The sequence below is a fragment of the Canis aureus genome, chromosome 23, assembly GCF_053574225.1.
Source record: "Canis aureus isolate CA01 chromosome 23, VMU_Caureus_v.1.0, whole genome shotgun sequence".
Lineage (NCBI taxonomy): Eukaryota > Metazoa > Chordata > Mammalia > Carnivora > Canidae > Canis > Canis aureus.
In genome coordinates this window covers 24,330,531-24,338,563 of record NC_135633.1, presented here as the reverse complement: position 1 = coordinate 24,338,563, position 8,033 = coordinate 24,330,531, and the positions used below count along the sequence as shown (strand labels likewise).

General features: G+C 45.7%; 1 pseudogene; it reads right to left on the bottom strand.

The window, feature by feature from the left end:
* Positions 1–2,757: 2,757 nt before the first annotated feature.
* Positions 2,758–4,361, bottom strand: LOC144295175 (ubiquitin carboxyl-terminal hydrolase 17-like protein 6; annotated as a pseudogene).
* Positions 4,362–8,033: the final 3,672 nt, after the last annotated feature.

The window sequence follows — 8,033 nt, the reverse complement described above, 5'->3', positions numbered from 1 at the left end:
GATGGAGCCAGGACTCAACTCATTGTCACCTGGAAACAGGTTGGAGGTCTCCCTAGAACTGCATCCAGGATTGGCAATTCTGGGTTCCCTGGAAAGGACTGGGGAATCTGTTCTGTGGGAGGCTATGCAGATTCTTCGGTCTGTCCTCCTGACTAATAGATCTTGATATAGAGTGAAACCCCTTAAGTGACTAATGGATACCTGGACAGGATGAGCATTGACCTCCAGACACCTACCCAGAGAATTCATCTGCTGACTGTCCATCCTCCACAGTCCCCACAATGTGCTACCCAACCATCTCCTGGTCATCCCTCCCAGGTGTCTCTACTAGCCTTGGCCAGAGATGGTGTGCTCCTGGTTCAAATCTACTCCCCCCACCTAATTTTTCACACACACTTCTTCCTGGTCAGAGCCCTCATAACTGAAGAGACCCTGAAGAATAATGTGCCCATGTCCCATTGCATTTCCTCTTAAATGGCTCCTGGCGCTTCCCCTATATTAATCCAGTGAGTAGGAGTGAGACATTCCCATAGAGGGAGGATATGAATTTAGGTTGCTGGTGACCTAGATGTGGCTGCGGGAATTCCACTCAGGGTAAACAGGCAAAGAAGCCTCTGTGAGGAGCCAGCCTGGAAATAAAATAATTATTTCAAATATCTGAAATACTGGGGAGTAAAAGCATGCACACCAAATCATATGTTGCAGTCTTCTATTAAGAATAAAAAAAAACACACAACTGCCTAATAACATTTTAGATCAAAAATGAACAAAGCAGATGCAATATTCCCCATAACAATTTCAGAAAAATAATATCAACAAGTACAGAAAATGTCTTCTAGGAGAAAACATGGTATAATTTGCAGATCTCTGGATGGGATCTTTTTCTAAATCAGAAATTCAGACATTTGTAAAACAGTTTCAGATTAACTTGTTTACTTCTGTTTACAACCAATGTACAAATTGCCAGGATGATTTACCTACATTTTTTAGAAAATGTATTTCAGTAAGACAAACTTGACATTCTGGATTGGTAAGCACCCTTTGAGATTCCCATATATATACCTAACGAAAAACTGCAGTGTCTGTGTAGTGGGGGGAGTATACGTGTAGGCGCCCAGAAGCATAACACGTAGCACATTGTGGACTTGACCATTTCCAACTAGTTCAGCGGAGGAATTGCTGGTTCACCATATCAGTCCAGGAGGGGGACATATCCTTATTCCAACAGACTCCTCCTGAGGGTCCTCTTCTGTGAAAGACAAGTCTCCTAGTCCATGAGCTGTCTCATTCCCTATGACAGTCTTCAGAGGACGAGGATACCTACAGGTCTTCTTAGGAAACTCTAGCAAACACATACACAGAGGTTCCCTCACTCTTTATGACACGATAAACTGTATTTGTAAAAAAAAAAAAAAATTCCCAGACATGAAAGAAACCTTGACACTTTCTATCTCTAATCAGCCTTTGTTACATGAAAATCTACAAAAAAGTGTGATTTCTTCTGCACAGTTCCTATTGTCCCTTACTTTCCAGTAAGGGTGGCATGTCCAAGTTTGAATACAGAGTGAACATACATTATGATGAGATGTCACAACTGCACATCTATGGTCACACTCAGAAGCTTTTGGTTATCATGCGATAATTTTCATTCTACAATCAATTTGTCAATTACTTCTGTAAGAAATAGAATGATAACACAGAGCACCTATAACCTGACCTCAAAAACCATTTTGCTAGATTCGTGAACTTGGCACTGTTTTTCTGAGGTATCAACCCAGGTCCAAACGTGAATTTGAACTGGTCTGAAATCCAGAGTCCACTTCTTCTGTGGCAGGAGGTGCCACATAGCAGACGGTAGCAAAATATTCATAGAAACTTATGTTCAGTGGGAGGCTGGGCATTTCCCCTTGGAATAAGAGTCCCTGTCAGTTTCCTTCTCTGCCGTCTTAATGTAGGAGATAGTGAAGGGAACATAATACATTCAATGAGATTCAATCAGGCTGGATGCAGTTATCTCCCCAAAATAAGCATTTAATTCCTTTCTTACCATTTCCAAGCAATGACCAAAACACTTCGCTGGCAAGGCCCCACGCATGCTTCTGTTCAGGCAAATATTCTTTCGATATAAATAGAAGATAAGCAATGGGAAGTGCGGAGCATGACGAGAGGGTCGAATATACTTCAAATCCAGGTCCTCAGCATCATATCCACTCTCAATCCTGACTGCTCACTGCCTCTCACCTGCAAGTTGCCCCTACTCTCCCCAAGGCTGAAGGAGAGGCCGGTTCCAGGATAGACCCCATATGAATCCACACTATTCCAATATAAGATCATGACAATGAACCCGCTTTATTTTTTTTTAATTTTTTATTTATTTTTGATAGACACAGAGAGAGAGAGAGAGAGGCAGAGACACAGGCAGAGGGAGAAGCAGGCTCCATCCACCAGGAGCCCGACGTGGGATTCGATCCTGAGTCTCCAGGATCGCGCCCTAGGCCTAGGCAGGCGCTAATACGCTGCGCCACCCAGGGATCCCTGAACCCGCTTTAAATGTCAGTGTCCTCTAGTTTCAGTCGAAGGCCATAGCCCATGAACACACCCAGATAGATGGTTCTTCCATACATACAGAACACACATTTCACACAACACCAAATATTTCCAGTGTGGGACTGTGTTCGGGTTTGGTGAGTGAGTGACACCGTGTGTGTGTGTGTGTGTGTGTGTGCACCCGCGTGTGCGTGCCCATGTGCAATAAAGTTAGTAGACACATCCCTGCACTGCTTCCCCAGACCTCTGTCCCTTCTTGCTCGTCCTCTTGGTTGGTCTGGCTCTCCCTGGCACATGCGGGACTTTGGCCACGTCCCCGGCCACCTGAGGTGGGATCATCCCAGCTGCAGTGTGGAGCAGGTCCATGGTTTGCTGAGGATGCTTCTTGGGCATCTCATGTCTGTATTTGGAGTGCTGAAGGATGACTGCATTCTCAGGAAGAGCAATTTCTCTTCTCCTGACATGAAGTTCAGGCTTAGGTCGGTTGCATTCTTGGAGGCATCTCCCCTGGTCTAATGTGGTTTGTTGCCTTGAGGTCTCTTCCCCGTGCTCCTCCGACTCAGCAAGGTTCACAGTGGGATCCCTTGTGCTCTCTCCTGAGGCCTCACCCACCTCTACGGGGTCTGCCTCGGGAGATGCGATTCCTCCCTCGACTGACCCACTCACAAGGTCTCTTTCCATATCGGTCTTCTGCATATAAAAGAGGACATAGGCAAGTTGGCGCAGGGCACAAGTCACAAGCAGGCGCTGACCTTAGCATCATCCATTTTATGCCACTGGCCATTTCCTGCCTTTATGAAACAGAAATAACGTCCACTGTGGAAACTCCACCCAGCATGCACCAGCACGGCATAGAGCACATAAAACAAGGGTCCTGCCCTCTGCTCAGACAGGGAGTGTTGCATGTCAAGGCACTCAGGATATTGCACCTCCTTAGTCATTTTGTTGCCTGTGAAGTCTGAGAATCGTTTCAAGACCAGGATGAGGACTTTTGCACAACTGTGCAAAGTCAACACCTTGGACGCAGGCACTTTCTCTAGACACTTACTACAATGGTAGGCATTTTCACCTTCAAGCATTCCGGGCTTCACCAACTGCTCCAAAGCTTGGCTGACACTCTGAGCAGCCCCGATGTCCAGGCTGACGTCCAGGTAAGGTTCCAGAGTGCTGGAAATGCTTTGGCAGTGGAGACACTGGATTTGTGACCTCCAGTACCCCCCAAAGATATGCTGGATGAGGGTGCTGTCCTGAGCATGCTGAGAGTCTGAGGGCTTGTCTTCAGGCAAGCATGCTTGCTGCATTGCATCCAGAATGAACATGAGATACTCATGGGTATCTTCTTGCTTGTGTGTGTGGAAGGCGGCGAGCAGGAGTGGAAGGGGTCGGAGCACACGTCCAGTTTGGCAGAGAACCCGGGTCATGTGAGCCTGCAGAGTACACAGCGTGCAGGATGTCTGCTTCCTACAGGCTGTCCCGTGCTTCTGGGACAGCACGTAGCTGGCAAGGGGCTCTGTGTAGGTCAGACACTGTAGGGTTGCATTCACGTAGCAAGTGTTCCCCATGTTCTGAAGCCCAGCTCCCACCTGGGAAAGATCCTCCCAACTCAGAGGCGTCTTGGTGGGAGGCCGCCCTGCTGATGCGGGAGCCAAAGGATCAGTCAGGGAGGAGAGTGTCTTTGATGCAGGGGATGTCTTCTCAGGCAGAGAGGGTCCTCCGTGGACTTCAGCACCACCTCTCTTTGACCAGCATGATTGGGGTTTGGGAGAGTCGTTGAACTGAGACTCCTCTGAGCGGTGGAGGTAGGCAGCCTCCATGTCGGCAGAAACAGTGTCCACAAGATAAATTCAACCAGGAGCTTCAGGTCACAAAGGGATGCTTCTCTCACTGAGCCAGTTTCCAAATGGCAGATAGTGACCCTCACCTCCACCTTTTATGGCTTTTGGGCCCTGGGATAAGGCACAAAATCCTCTAATCCACTGGAATCGCTTGATTGGATTACAGGATTTGGGTGTGGTCCCTTTCTCATAGAGAACATTCAGGTCAGCCCACCTCCTAATCTTGCCTCTGAAAACAGCCAACACATTCAGATTCTTCTCAACCTCTTTAAGTGTCCCTGCACCTTTCTGAACAGAATTTGTTCAGAGTTTCTATGTTCAAAGGAAATCTTTTTGAAAGTCCTTTTCCTTTGACTAACCGCAAGGGAGCCAAGGAGTGTCAGATGTCAGTCCTGTAGGACAGGGAAGATCACTTTCCCAAAGGAGCTGAGATATCACATAGGAACACGTTCTCCTCACCAGCCAGAGTGTTTGTAGCTGTAACCAATTATTTGGGAACGTGGCATCCATTGCTTTGCTTCTACACCTTCATCTCTCTCTACTATGATTCCAATATACAAAGATTATGAAGGTTTAGATGAATATCATTTTCTGCTTAGGTGTGTCTCGGGTCTACAACAAGAGAAATTCTCTGGCTGGTTTTATGCTTTGGGAAAGATTCCTTTAAAACTCCTTTTCCTGCAAGTCTATATCTTAAATCCAGTTTTCATATGCCTAATTTTAACTGTTCCTCAGGTAATTCTACACCAATATCCATTATATACTTTCGATTTAATTGGAGTATGTTGTAGGCTTGCACATTTTTTACACATTATGGTTTTGGCAGTTGTAGATGCAGGGAGGAAGGCACTGCGGTGGCTCGTGGTTTGGAAATGCCATTATGGTTTATTCTGCTTACAGAATTAGTAGTGTCTGTGGAAATTTTGAGTCGACAAGACAATTAATTCCTTCTTGTGACCATGACCTTTTCCAGTTTATGAATTTGGGTAAGTCTTAGGAAAGGTGGAAACCTAAGTCCATTTGTCTTCGTTACTAAACAGAGGCCAAGAACAACAGGAGCATTTTGCCAGGCCTTGGTCAGTGACTGGGCTTCAGAAACACTGGGGCCCTGCTGAATTCTTGACGTTCACTTGTCATCACTGGACACTAAGAGAATAAAAGTGTCATCTTTGACACCACCATGTTTTAGGATATTTATTCTGTAATCACGGAGTCCAAAAAAATTTTGTGTAGGATGCTCTTTATGATATCTCCGTTTTTAACTGGAAGTTTTAATTGACAAAATGAATGTTACATCATGAATATCCTCAAACTTTGACCCCATTTTCATTGCCATTAGCTCTAAATCGAGCAGAAGTGTTGGTAAAATACCAATAGTCAGGAAACAGGAGTCCTGAGGTTAATTCCCACGCTAAAATGTACCACTATGATTTCACTTGCAGAAATTTTGGTATCCACCAAATCCGCATGGACTTACATCTCCATTCAGAGACACACACATAGAGCCCACCCGCTGTGGGCTCTGCAAATGGACATTGTTTTCTCCTGAGATGGGTTTTTCTTGTGTCAATGCTGGTAGCTTTGCGGGAACTGTGATTGTCAATATTTAACCCATGCAGCTTGTTTATTCTTTAGTGTTAATTTAGAATTGTGTGTAGTGTTTTATGTCCCTTAATAAAATATTAGCACAGATGAATAGCGTGCATGTCTTGCTTTTGATCTTGTTTTGTGGGGGTTTTTTCTCGGCATTTCTGAACCTCTCTATAATTATATTAATTCCATTAATTCCTCCAGCCTTAGTTACCTGAGGGGAGACAGCAGCTTGATCGGTTCAGGGAATACGTAGACATTGAGGATCTCCTGCACACCCAGGGTTCTGCGTGAAGTACTGCATAGGGAACATTGATCCCTGAGCATCCAGGGTGGGTGTCATTAGCACCACACGGGGCCTCGGTTGCACGTTGGTCTGTAATGGGACGAGTTGACGGTTGTCCTCTATACATATCCCAAAACCCACTTCAATGTTGGTTCATGCTGCCTCCTTCCTGAGGCCTGGGCATGGAGATTTTTCACCCTCCAGATGATGTCCCAAGGAGGCAATGTTTGACAAGTGGGCACATAATGGTCCAATAACACGAGACCCAGGACTGGTTGCTTCCTTCTGACTCTCTCTCTCTTTCTCTCTCTGTCTCTCATCCTCAGGCATATCTCTGATGTGGGCTCATGGAAACAAAACAATATAACACCATATGAAACCAAACCAAATTAAACTAAATGAAACAAAACCAAATCAAACCAAACCAAACCAAACCAAACCAAAGCACATCCATTGTCGTGTTGAGAGAATTTCTTTTTTTAGGAAAAACAACTGACTGCTCTTTCCTCGCTCCAGAGCACATGTTTAAGGGTGTTCCCTCTCTCTGTGCAGATGCCTGTAGGTGGAGGGTAGAGGAGCTCCTGGATGAGCGCACTGGGCTTTTAAAAGTCAGAGGTCAGTAGAGAAGCCATGGTGTGGGATCCTTCTCCTGCCCCCAAGACCTAAGTAACTGCCATTCATGCAATCATTATGTGACCCAGGTCAGAGTCTGGTCCCTTGAGCCTTGGGTCCCGGTCTCATCCCATGAACACTTCCCTATTGCTATCTCACGGCTTCTGACGAAAATGCGGCTTCTTGGGCACTCAAGGGATGCGTGCAGTAATAGAAATGTTCCCTACTTTCTGGAAGCCTATGAAGATCCTAGAGGTCCAAGGGTAGAAAGGCCTGTCCTCACAGGGGATGTTGGGATTGGAGCTAGTGAAGTAGCCTAAGGAGTCTTGAACCTGCAGATATATAGGGTACAGGGGTGAGGAGACAGGCAGGCGTGAGCAAAGGGCCATAAGGCTGGGTTCTCCATCAGAATTGGCACTTCATGTACAGTTGAGGGGATTCATTCCATGTGACCAGGGAGACCAGGGAGAAAGGCTAGCTGAAGAAGTCCTGAGCAGGCCCGTGCTCTCCCCTCTAGTCACCTCACGTGTCTTTTGCTTCCCCGCCATCCATTAACCAAAGCAAAGCAAAGCAAAGCAAAGCAAAGCAGACCAAACCTGTCTTCCCAAAGGAAAATCCACTCCCATCCAGATATGGAGGAAGACAGAGTTATCTGGACAAACTGGCATAGGTTATGGATACACCATGAGCGTGAGACACTAAATCTCAAAATTGTCAAGAAGCAAAACTTATAGATGGAGAACCATAAAATTCATTCCAGTGACAAAAAGCCAAACATGAAGAATGTATCTATAAAATAAAAATGTAAAAAAATTGATGTTAACAAAAGCCTTAAAATCAGAGTTGAGAAAATATGAAACCAGGTGAAAAGGGGAAAAACACAAAAAAGCATCGTATAATTTTAAACCGCAGGTATAGGAATCATTAGGTAAATGCTCAAATTCTGTATACTGTGTTGTCCCACACCCGGGATACGCAGTCCTTTGATGTCCATAAACATGGTGTTCATGGGATCTTCGGAGCTGATCTTCCGGGGGAGGGGCATGCTGCACTGATGCACAGTGGTCTGTTGCTCGTCTGGTTTACACCTCCCCTTGCCACGGGGTCTGGCTCATTGTGAGCTCTTTCTGGTTTTCCTGTGTGGCTTCGTTCCCTGAAAGCTC